This window comes from Lithobates pipiens, unplaced genomic scaffold, assembly GCF_037356315.1.
Source record: "Lithobates pipiens isolate NorthernLeopardFrog02 unplaced genomic scaffold, aLitPip1_a1.2 Scaffold_13, whole genome shotgun sequence".
In the NCBI taxonomy this organism is placed as follows: Eukaryota; Metazoa; Chordata; class Amphibia; order Anura; family Ranidae; genus Lithobates; species Lithobates pipiens.
In genome coordinates, this window is record NW_027507718.1 from 60377569 (window position 1) to 60390458 (window position 12890).

General features: G+C 40.0%; 1 protein-coding gene across 8 annotated transcripts in view; it reads left to right on the top strand.

Moving 5' to 3' along the window:
* LINGO2 (leucine rich repeat and Ig domain containing 2) overlaps positions 1–12890 on the top strand; it is a 2286714-nt gene that overhangs the window by 2184866 nt on the left and 88958 nt on the right. The window contains exon 1 of one of the 8 annotated variants that reach the window (XM_077475136.1): positions 9817–9962. The exons of the other annotated variants lie outside the window; for them this stretch is intronic. The gene's annotated coding sequence lies outside the window, so the exon portion shown is untranslated. Of the gene's footprint in view, positions 1–9816; positions 9963–12890 lie in introns of those variants that run through there. 8 annotated transcript variants of the gene reach the window in all.

Consider the following 12890-nt stretch of genomic DNA (forward strand, 5'->3'; position numbering starts at 1 on the left):
GTGTGTATATGTGTGTGCATGCATGGGTTCGACCAAAGCTTTATATTTCACTGCCATTTGGTATGTAGTCATTTTTTTCTTCAGAAAACATAAAGATAGCAAAATTTTGTGACAGCTCAGGTCTCTTTATCTGGGATATCTAACTTAAAGTAGAACTCCAGTCTAAAATGCACCACTGTAATGTTTTGATTGCTGGCTATGTGCACATTAAGAAGCTTTTCCTTCTGGGCAGTGTGGTGGCTTAGTGGTTAGCCCCTCTGCTTGGCAGCACTAGAGTTGCTGGTTCAAATCTCCAACCAAAACACTACCTGCCTGAAGTTTGCATGTTCTAGCAGTGCCTGTATGGGGGATACTCCAATTTCTGCCCATGCTCCAATGACCATGCTGGTAGGCTAATGGGATCCCACCCAAATTGGCTTTAGTGTATGTATGGATGAGAGCTGGGGACCTTAGATTGTAAGCTGATTGAAGGCAAGGACTGATCTGATATTCACCTATGTAAAGTGCTGCATAAATTGTTAGCACTATGTAAGTGTCCCTTTCTTGTTGTTTCAGCAGGACAGAAAGAGAAAGAAACCTTTTTTTCAAAAGAAGAAAGCAGGCAGGAATAAAAACATTATTATTAGAGTGGATTAGAGCTGCTATCATGTTTTTGTCACTATCTTTGTCTTCATTGAGATTTTGTTACGTCACCAAGTGAGAAATATCAGACTCAGACGAAAAAATGAATTAAAAAAAAAGGCAGCGCAAGTAAAACCTACACACTCAACCTAAAACTAAGAAATGTGTTTGGCTGGGGTTGTGGTTTAGGTTTATTTTGACAATATAAGGCAACACTTCAAATTTACATTGTATTCCATCATTCAACTGCTTCTGTTGATGGATGCACAGTGCAATATTCAACTACTTGAGTGTTTAATGCACGGTGATATATTTTTCAACCATAAATCAGATTTAAAGTGTTACTAAACCTACAACAATAAAAGCATTATGTATATGCAGTAAAGCATGCTTATTATGCTCACGGTGGAACCTAAGGGGTTAATTATCCACATTGTGTAAAAAGTCTGTTTGATCCTGTCTTCTCTGATCCTCTCCTTCTTCCAAAGTCCCCAAACTACCTGCTGATAGAACTTAGTCATGGGGGCACTCCGCACATGGTCAGTTTGATGTGTATTGCTAGAGAGTTTTTTTTTCTTGGGAAAGTACATGTGATTAGCAAAGGGCCAATCAGCACTGTCCCAACAGAGGGTCATGGGTTTTGCAGCCTCATAGGACAATCAGGGAAGAATGAAAACTCCTCCTACAAGCTTTAACAAGACAATGATAAAAGTCATAAGACTGCTCTAACTGCTGATGAGAAAGGGTATTTAGCAGTTTAGATTTACTAAAATAATTGATTTCCATATGTACTGTGGGAGACCAGTTATAGTGAATGCAGGGTCCTGGATTAAGTAACACTTTACATTGTTTATAGCAGTGGGAATAATGTAAAATATTTTGATGGATTGGAGGTAAGCACTTATTTGTATCAGGGCACTGATCACTTACCAAAACTTTAGGGATTCATTAAAGATTTGAAAGTATCCATAAACCCAATCACCAAAATCTCATATGAGCTCAATATTTGGAAATCTGCAGCTTCTGTTAAAAAAATACCTGGTGAAGGTACTTTTTGGACATCTTAACCACTTCATTTCACAAACAAAAGTATAAAAAATGGTAAAAAAGACAGGAGACACTATGGAACAAGTCCTTCATTAAAAAAATAAAAATGGCCCTCGATGTAGATCCATCTCATGCTGCCTGACGAGCTGAAAAAAAAAATGGAAGACCCCGTGCCTAACCAGAGCACTTTTTACAATTTAACACTGCATCGTTTAACTGACAACTGCGCGGTCGCGTGATGCTGTACCCAAACAAAATTTGCGCCCTATTTTTCCCAGAAATAGAGCTTTCGTTTGGTGGTATTTGATCACCTCTGCGGTTTTTATTTTTTGCGCTATAAACAAAAAAGTCTGACCATTCTGAAAAAAAAAATGTATTTTACTTTCTGCTATTTATCAAATATATAAAAAAACAAATTTCTTCCTCAGTATAGGCCGATATGTATTCTTCTACATATTTTTGGTGAAAAAAAATTGCAATAAGTGTATATTGATTGGTTTGCGCAAAAGTTACAGTGTCTACAAAATAGGGGATAGATTTATGGCATTTTTCTTATAATTTTTTTTATTAGTAATGGTGGTGATCGGCAATTTTTATTGAGACTGCGACATTGCGGCGGAGAGATCTGACACTTTTAATACTATTTTGGGGCCATTGGCATTTATACAATGATCAGAGCTAAAAATAGCCACTGATTACTGTATAAATGTCACTGTCAGGGAAAGGGTTAAACACTAGGGAGCGATCAAGGGGTGAAGTGTGTTCCCTTAGCGTGTTCTAACTGTAGGGGGGGTGGGCTACCACTGATATGGCAGAGATCGATGTTCCCGATAACAGGGAACAAAAGATCTCTGTCATGTTACTAGGCAGAACAGGGAAATGCCTTATTTACATAGGCACTTCCCCAGACATCGAGTCCGTGGGACCCGTGGGCACATTCCCGCAGCTCGCACTCCCGCTATCCTACTTTTGCGGAACGACGTACAGGTACGGCAGATTGTGCAGGAGTGCCATTATGCCACTGTGTATCGGCATGAGCCAGCCCCCGCTTAATATATGGTAACAATGCTCTGTCCCTGTGTCTTATTTCTGCTCCTGTGACACCCTTTGTCTCACAGGCTTCTGATGGAGTTGTCAAGTAGCTGTTTCGAGACACATAACATAGGCATAGTCCATTGTTCTGTGCAGCTGTTTGGTTGGTTGTATGCTTTTCTGTCTTCGAAACGTGGGTGGGAACTTCTGGGCAAGCCGCACATTTAATGCAATGTCACGTTTTTACACATATGGGTGCATATGTGAGCATCATCATATGGCCAACAGGGGAAGATTCTAATGCCACGTACACACAATCGGACTACCCAGGGGAATTAGTCCGGTGGATAAACCACCGGACTTCGCAGCGGAGGTCCGCCGGACTTTCCGAACGAGCGGACCTGCCCACACATGACTGGACTTTGCCGCGGAGTAGGTCCGGCGGACAAACCGTCGGACTATGGCGGAAGTCCGCCGGACTTTTGAAATGAACGGACTTGCCCACACACGGAGAAGTCCATTCATTTTGAGCACGGCTCCAGGTAGACGGGAATAGCGCAGGAGGTCAATGTCGCCGCCTCCATCGGCGAGATTGACACGTTGTTGATGAGGACAAGGGCCTCTTCCCGACAACCCTGGGCGTTGGTTGTCGGGGTCTGCGGGCAGGGGGCTTAACGGAATCCAGGAGCCCCCTTTAATAAGGGGGTTCCCAGATACTGGCCCCCCACCCTATGTGAATGAGTATTGGGGTACCATGTACCCCTACCCATTCACCTGGTGAAAAAAGTGTAAAGAAAAAAACACAACACATGTTTTTTAAAATAATTTATTGCACAGCTCCGGTGGTCTTCTGTCTTGGCCGGCCTCTATCTTCTGCTAGCTCTTTTACTAACGGAGGAGCCCCGCTTTCTTCTTCGCCGTCGCCACCACCGTCCGGGGGTCTTCTTCCGACTTTGGGGGTCTTGTCCCCCTCTTCAGGGGTCTTGTCCCCCTCTTCAGTTCTTCTTGCCGGGCCTCCGCTATCTTCCTATAGCTCTTTTACTAGTGGTGGCCCGGTCTTCTGTCGCCGCCGCTTCTTCTTCTGACTTTGGGGGTCTTGTTTCCCTCTTCGGCTCTTCTTGCCGGGCCTCCGCTTTCTTCTTCCAGCTCTTTTACTAGCGGTGGCCCGGTCTTCTGTCGCCACCGCTGCTGCATTCTCTTCACTTCTTCCTTGAGATGTTGACTCAGCGCTCTCCAGCCTCAATGACAGGGGCGCTGTGTGCGGCGACTTATATAGGGACAGGGGGCGGCGTCACCATGTGATGTCACATGGTGTCCCCGCCCCATTATGATGGCACAGTCCCAGCATCCTCCGGGACTGTGACATCATAAGGGGGCGGGGTCACCATGTGACATCATATATATATATATATATATATATATATATATATATATATATATATATATATATATATATATATATATATATATATATATATATATATATATATATATATTCTCCATATACTTTAGTATATGGAAAATACACTTTAGCTGTTAAACTTATTTTTACCAATCACAAACATTTCAACTCATAGCTCAATAAGGTAAAAACATGTGTCTGTGTTACCTAACATTTGATATTGTGGAAAAGATATAACCACAAGGCCTAAATTGTGTATTGACTTTTGTACATTGTACAAGGACTTTGACAACATGACTCAATTTTCACTCAGAAACAATAATGTTACATTCCATAACCATAAAGCAGTCACTCAATTTGTGAAAATTCTGTGCGCAAATCATAGACCATGACTTGTTGCTTTGTAAATGGACAGAAGGTCACACATGCTGAGTACTAGTAGCTTATTTTCCTTATTTTTATGTTCCACTTGAAATATGTAGTGTTCTATTCAGCCTATTTTTCAGTATTAATATAGTTTTCTGCTGTTACTGTATTCATATTCTAAGAAACTGCAAATGCATGTGTTCCATCAGTATTAATCTCATACATTTTTACAAAGAATATATACAAAGAATATATACATTACAGCCAGAGAAGGATGGTTTAAGGTACCCAGGTATCATTTCAGTACTGGATGACCAGAATCTCTAAGGGCAATAAATCTATACTTTTAAGACAGCTAAACAAATTTTACTGCATAGCCTGCAAAGGGGATCTGTAACTAGTAACAATGATTCTGAAATCTCCACCTCTATATATGACATCCACTCTCCTTGATTGGCAACGGTTCAGGGGGTACAGGGTCTGTGTCAACAGCAACTTACATTATGCAATCCTTAATGATAAGGTAGTGGATATGTGTTATATTCCCATGTAGACAGATTTTCTGAGAACCTGAGCACAGAGGTTATTGTAAATTATTCTTTGCATCCTCCCTCATGTCACAGCTTTATAGCAATCCCTAGGTAGAAACTGTGAAAACTCTCTGTAAAAGACAACTTAATGCTAGGCAATTATATACAAAAATAAAAAGTTGATATGCATTGATTCAATTATTCAATTATTTTGAGATGCTAATACTTCCATCATTGTCTTGATATTTGCTTAGGCTTCTTTCACACTGAGGCGCTTTACAGGTGCTATAGTGCTAAAAATAGAGCCTGTAAAGCACGTCTACTCTCACGCCAGTGGGAAAGGCTGAGTGCTTTCACACTGGAGCAGTGCGCTGGCAGGACACCCAAAAAAGTCCTGTAGGCAGCATCTTTGAGGTGCTGTAGGAGTGGTGTATACACTGCTCCTAAAGCACCCCTGCCCTTTGAAATCAATGGGCAGCATTGCCAAAACGCCCCTGCAGCGATGCTTTGGGGCGCTTTTAATGCTTTTTTGGCTGTTAACAGGGGTTAAATGCGGTGATTTACCGACCACGCCCACCCGCCACAGTGTGAAGCTGCCCTTAAAGAGGAAGTCTGCCATTCTAAAGCTTCCCTCTAACCATTTTGCATATTATTCTATATATACTGTGATTCTGTACTTGCCAAATACGCTGCAGAAATATCCCTCCCCTAAGTCTGGCTGTATCCATTTTAACTGTGGGCAACTGAAGCTGCTGCCTGTTCCCTTCCTGAATTTACACAGACAGACAGAGGTACACCTCCAGCTCTGGAGCATTGGGCTTTTTGTGACTCACCCCCCCTCCTTCCTGGCAAACTCCCACAAAAGTGAGAGAGAGCTGTGCATGATGTCATATGTCTAGGCTAATGACCAGACAAGAAACAGGAAGTGGGTTGTATAAGGCATTTACTGGCAGAAAAAAAAATGTTTTACTATCCAAAGTTAAAACAACAGAGGCAGACATTTTAATAGATGGAAATTTGAATAATTACTGAAGGTCTGCTTTAAGGTAATCCCTTGCACAAAACCACACAGATATAAGGAGATTTAGCACTAGAAGCTGATCAGGCTCTGCTAAAGTGCACATCCACAGACAGGGAACAGGCTGGAAGAGAAAGCGTGATTAGAGCAGCCTCTTTCAACCAGGATGCCTTGGCACCCTGGGCCACCTTCTGGGTTCTTCACTGTTGCCTTGGCAAAATGACTAAAAACTGCCGAAACATTGTGTAGAAACCAGGGGGTGGATAAGCCTGTTTTTTTGTTACACAAAGTCACAGGTTTTCATTGTGCAACTGTACACCCTTGGGTACTGGGCAGGACAACCAGGGCCCTAACAACCGCTGATGTCATTGTTTGATAAGGAGGAAATCTGTCATCTGCACAGCATCCTTGTTTGATCCTCCTTATTAGATTTTAGAAATAGCTGCCTTGACTGGAAAAAGGTTGAGAAAGATTAGAGGTATGGCCCATTAGTCTGCAGGTTCTCCTTCATTTTCCAATCAAACAGTTTGCAATTATACAGTATATGCATTACAACTGTGTATTTATCTGCTTGCCTAAGGTCTGACTTTAATCTTTTAGCAGGTATTTCTTGTTATTATGTTGTCATACTAATAAAAGACTTCTACTTGGTTCCTTGGGTTACTATTCAGTGCTGTTTTTTGCACATACGGTATGTAAAAAAGTGCGAATAATAGTGTGTAATAACATTTAACGTAATTATGATAATTGCTTGCTGACCGCCTCACGCCGATATACGTCGGCAGAAGGGCTCATACAGGCAGAATCACATACCTGTACACTGCCCTTTAAGAGGCAGCCAGCGAGCAAGCTCTGTGAGTTGGGCCGCGGGTCCTGTGGACTCGATCGCCGTGACGATACCCACGATCGCCTCACGGGGAGGAAGAACAGGGAGATGCTAATGTAAACAAGCATATCCCCGTTCTGCCTAATGACAGTGTCACTGATCTCTGCTCCATGTGATCGGAGCAGAGATCAGTGATGTGTCATACACAGCCACGCCCCCCCCCCCCCCCACAGTTAGAAACACGCCCCTAGGTCACATTTAACCCTTTCATTGCCACCTAGTGGTTAACCCCTTCACTACCAGTGCCATTTACACAGGAATCAGTGCATTTGTATAGTATTGATTGCTGTATAAACGACAATGGTCCCAAAAATGTGTCAAAAATGTCCAATGTGTCCGCTGATGTGTCCTCCATAATGTCGCAATCACAATAAAAATCGCTGATCACCGCCATTTAAAAAAAAATATATATTAAAAAAATGCCATAAAACTATCCCCTATTTTGTAAACGCTATAACTTTCACACAAACCAATCAATAATCGCTTATTGCAGGGTTTTTTTACCACGTAGAAGAATACGTATCAGCCTAAACTGAGGAAAAAAAATGTTTTTTTTAGATATTTTTGGGGATATTTATTATAGCAAAAAGTAAAAAATAATGCGTTTTTTTTTTTCAAAATTGTCTTTTTTTGTTTATAGCGCAAAAAATAAAAACCGCAGAGGTGATCAAATACCACCAAAAGAAAGCTCTATTTGTGCGAAAAAAAGAACATACATTTTTGTTTGGGTACAACGTCATAAGACCGTGCAATTGTCAGTTAACCTCCCTGGCGGTATGATTAGTTCTGGTTTTAGGTGCTGAAAGCGGTACAATTATTTTGCATGGAAATTTGGCATTTTATATTGTAGTCCTGCAATTCTTAGGAATAACTCTCTTAAATCTGTTCAAACCAGAGTCTAGCAGACATCCCGGGTATGATAAAGTTTATAATATAATAAATAATAATAAAAATTATTCAATAATGTAATCAAATCAAAAACACTGAAATTTGCTCATTTGCAGAATTGCCGCTGTCATTTTAGTTATTATTTAGTTTGATGACGAATTTCCCCACAAATCACTATCGCTCAATTCAGCAAGTGATTATAATGTATTATCGCTGTTTTCTAGGTGGTCTAAAATCACTTTTGACATAAAGGGACAGTTTTTGGTTGCTATGGACAATCTCCAAATTCCAGGCAGAAAAAACAGTATTTATAATATAAAAGTGCATGCAAGGCATTGGACAGACCACTAGGGACAAAGGGGGTGTGTAATTTTTTTATACAGTACTGTACTCTGTAAGATTACAGTACTGTGTGTGTTTTGTGCGTTTTTACTTTTTTGAATTTGGCGCCAATCTCCTCTCCCGTACGTCGTAACCTCGCAGGGAACAGAGCTCGGTGGCATTCGGGCACTGTGTGAATCGAGCGGAGGACAGCTCGATCACACAGCGCGGAGGACATCGCTGGATCCAGGGGACAAGGTAAGTAACCTCTCCCTGTATCCAGCAATGTGATCCCGAGTCTGGCTCGGGGTTACCGCTTATGGTACTAAAATCTGAACCCGGGCCAGACTCGGGATCACCGCCAGGGAGGTTAAAGCGACACAGTGCTGAATCGCAAAAAGTGCGCTGGTCAGGAAGGGGTAAATTCTTCCGGGTTGAAGTGGTTAAATGAATATGGTAATGATTGTTTTACATAATTTGCCCAAAAAGGAAATACACTTTCTTTTTTAGGGAAAGAAATGAAGAAATTAAATGAAATGGTTGAGTTAGGCTTAGTAAATGAGGTAAATCCTCACTTTGCAAAGAATACCCAATCACATGCAAGGAAAAAAAAAAAAGCATTTTTGCTAGCACATACAGGCATACCCCACTTTTAAGTACAACATGGGGTTTATTTACTAAAGCTAGAAAGTGCAAAATCAGGCTCACTTCTGCATAGAAACCAATGAGCTTCTAACCTCAGCTTGTTGAATTAAGCTTTGGTTATAAAACCTGGAAGCTCATTGGTTTCTATGCAGAAGTGAGCCTGATTTTGTACTTTCTAGCTTTATTAAATAAACCCCATTGTGTACTTAAAAGTGGGGTATGCCTGTAATTGGATGATGGAATTCAGCACAGCTTCTGCTCATTTAAAAAGCTTTGGAGCAACTGCACGGTCTATTTTTCTTTAGTAAATCAACCCCAGTATGTCTGAGCAGCTTGCTTGGTGATCACCTGCTTTGCTGTCATTTAAATAGAAATTCCGAGGAGTTCCCCTCTCTCCAAATTTGGACATGAGAGTGTAGGCTCTAGAAGTGTAGGAGAAGAGAGAGAGAATACAATATATCAAGTCGATGAATCGGGCAAGGCGTGCATTTATTTGAATGCCTGCAAATCTGCCTTTTTAGGGTTGAATTTTGGTTTAGGTGGACCAATTTACTTTTATATCAGCACAATATTACATCATAAAATTATATAACACTGATTATAATATTATACAGAGATGTGCAATTCACCAAAAGGCAATGTATCAAATTTAGACATCCACATAAAAAACAGCAAAAAAAATTATTCAACATTGCAGTCATACAATTTTTTTTCATAAAAGTTATGCTAAATGTAATTACTTTAGATCAACTGCATTAATATACTATAATTTAATGCTAGAAACTGCATTTTATGAGGGAGTTGGTAATGAGTAGAGGATATGATATATATACTTGCATATAAAACCAGAGCTGGAATGGTGATGAGTGGAGAGTTTGAAGGATCTTGTAGGTGATTCATTGTTTAGTGGGAATCCAATTAAGGGATTTGAGAAGGGTGTTAGTGTGTACTGTTTTAGATGAAAGGGAACTAATTAGAGCTGCAAAATCTCATGAAGGAGAAATATGAGACAACCAGCTAGTAGATTACTGTCAGAGTCCAATCAGCACAAAGCATTAGCATGCATGGGAGATGTGTCAGTGCGGTGTTTGGGAAAAAAGAGCACTCTAGTGTGATTATATTATGGAGGAGCTGAAGGTAACTCTTTCCAACTAGCATGCAAAGAAAAGGGAATGCAATGATGGTACTCTCTCATTTAAAGTACTGGTAAGTGGAATTGACACCTTTTTGTTACTGTTAGCATTGAGGTCTTGGTTGGGACATTTAGGGAAGTGTAATAAGATTTATTTATTTTTTTAGTTGTAAGTGCAGCTTTCGGGTAAGGTAGCAACAAAAAGTTGTCTGCAAATTGCTCAATTTCTTTTTTTTTCCCGGTTCACTTTTTTTTTTTTAAAGAGACAACACAGAAGCAGATTTTGACTCCCAAATGTTATTTTCCATTCACATTTTTCAGAATACTGGATGACTTATAAGACCAACCTTAGAGATGGTATTTTCAGACTGATTATATTGCTTCTTTACTATTTACAGGCATACCACACTTTTAAGTACACAATGGGGTTTATTTACTAAAGCTGGAAAATGCAAAATCAGGTTCACTTCTGCTTCTAACCCCAGATTGTTCAATTAAGCTTTGGTAATAAAACCTGGTAGCTCATTGGTTTCTATGCAGAAGTGAGCCTGATTTTGCACGTTCCAGCTTTAGTAAATAAACCCCATTGTGTACTTAAAAGTGGGGTATGCCTGTATTAAAAAAATAAAAACATTTGTCTCACTAGGAGTAAAGACAAGCAGCCTGTAATGATAGCTTTGTGTATTTTACATGCTACAGCTCCACCACTAGATGCTGCACAACAGACGCAGAGACACAATCCCAAATCATTTTCTATTTGCATTTGTATTTCAGTGTGCTGAAAGACTTTAAGACCAGCCTTTAGAGGTGCTAGACAGATTTTTATTGATTGTTCACTACTATAAAGCTGGCTACACATTATACAATTTTCTTGTACAGTTTTCCTTTTGATTTACCAAAACCATATACAGGCATACCTCACTTTTAAGTACACAATGGGGTTTATTTACTAAAGCTGTAAAGTGCAAAATCAGGCTCACTTCTGCATAGAAACCAATGCGCTTCTAACCTCGGCTTGTTCAATTAAGCTTTAGTAATAAAACCTGGAAGCTCATTGGTTTCTATGCAGAAGTGAGTCTGATTTTGCACTTTCCAGCTTTAGTAAATAAACCCCATTGTGTACTTAAAAGCGGGGTATGCCTTTAATATGAGGTCAAACCTAAACATTTTCAAATTTTATGCAATCCGGCAAGTCCTTGCATTACATAGTTGAAGGTAAATCTAAAGTTAATTGAAAAAAAAAAAGTATAATGTGTAGCCAACTTTAGTGGCAAAAATTCCCAATTGTTTGTTTCATCAGCAGAAAATATAAGCAGCCTTTAATGGCAAAATTGTATATTTCACATGTTACAGAACCATATGGTAAATATTTTGGTAGTTAAAGTATACTTAAAGCTATTTTTTCATTTGGATAGAGTAAGAAAACATTAAAACCACTGTCAGTTTTATAGTCATCTGTGTCCCATTGGGGAGATTTCTGCTCACTTCCAGTCCTGTATACACAACAGGAAGTAAGAGGTGATCTCTCCAAAGTCACACGTGTCTCTAATTGAAGATGTTCACTCAATTGCTGTTTTGATCATAAATCTACATTATTCTTCATCTTCAGTTCCAGTGACAATGATCACCAAGACAACACTGAGTGAATATTCCTATCAGGGACACAGACGGCAATAGCATAACAAGGGTTCTAACTAGGGATCAACCGAACACCCCCCCTGTTCAGTTTGCACCAGAACTTGTGAACAGACCAAAAATTTGTGCAAACACACGAACATCATTAAAGTCTATGGGACACGAACGTGAAAAATCAAAAGTGCTCATTTAAAGGCTTACGGTATATGCAAGTTATTGTGGATACTGCTCCAGGGGACGTGTATCAATGTCAAAAAATGTTTTTAAAATTACAGTTTTTTCAGGAACAGTGACTTTAAGAATGCTTAAATTGAAACAATAAAAATGAAAAGTTCCTTTAAATATCATGCCTGGGGATCCCCTAAGTCTGCCTGTAAAGTAGCGCATTGTCCCTATGTTTAGAAAAGTACCACAGCAAAATTACATTTCTAAAGGAAAAAATTGCATTTAAAATTGCTCACAGCTGTAATGTATTGCCAGATTCTGGCAATATACATAAAAAATCATTAAAAAAAAACAGTGTGGGTCCCCCCCCCCCCCCCTTCGGGTTTGGTATGGATATTATTAAGGTGCACTTCATGCCAAAATTTTCTTTAAAAATGTCATGGGGGTTCCCCCCAAAGGGCCCGGTATGTATGGGGGGAACCCATGCCATTTTTTTCTTAATTCTGTCATAGGGCTCCACTTAACCACTTCAATACACTATATTATATATTGTACACTGCACCATATACCCTGCACTGTATATATATATATACTACACTGAGTGCATTATATACTCTGAACTGCAGTATATATACTATACGCACTGTACTATGTACTCTGAACTGCAATATATATACTACACGGACTGCACTATATACTCTGCTGAAAAATTGGGTCTTATGTGTTGGTGGTGGCAGAACACAGTAACCCCTCACAGTTACTTTTGTTGGGCGCAGGAACAGTCCCTGTGGTGAAATATTAGTTACATTTTTTTAATTACATGCCCCTGTTAAACAGGGGCAGAAACGTTGGGCCTTAGGTGTTGGTGGTGCCAGAACACTGTAACACCTCACAGTTACTCTTGTTGGGTGGAGTAATGGTCCCTGCTGTTAAATATTATTTAAGAGGCTGCTTGCCCTCTTTTAGTAGCCTCTGAGCATCTGCCTCTCCTTGGAGGCCTTCCGGACATGATGTATTAGAAACTGTACACCGCCAAATGCATTGTATATATAGGCTACGCTGAATATATATCAAATACTCTGCCACTAACTAACCTGCCTGCCTAATCTATCTCAATTTCTCTATCTCCTTCCACTATAACACACTATTCGGGCGCTGTATAAACAGCCTTATATAGTGTGGGGTGTGGACTTAGTCCCCTT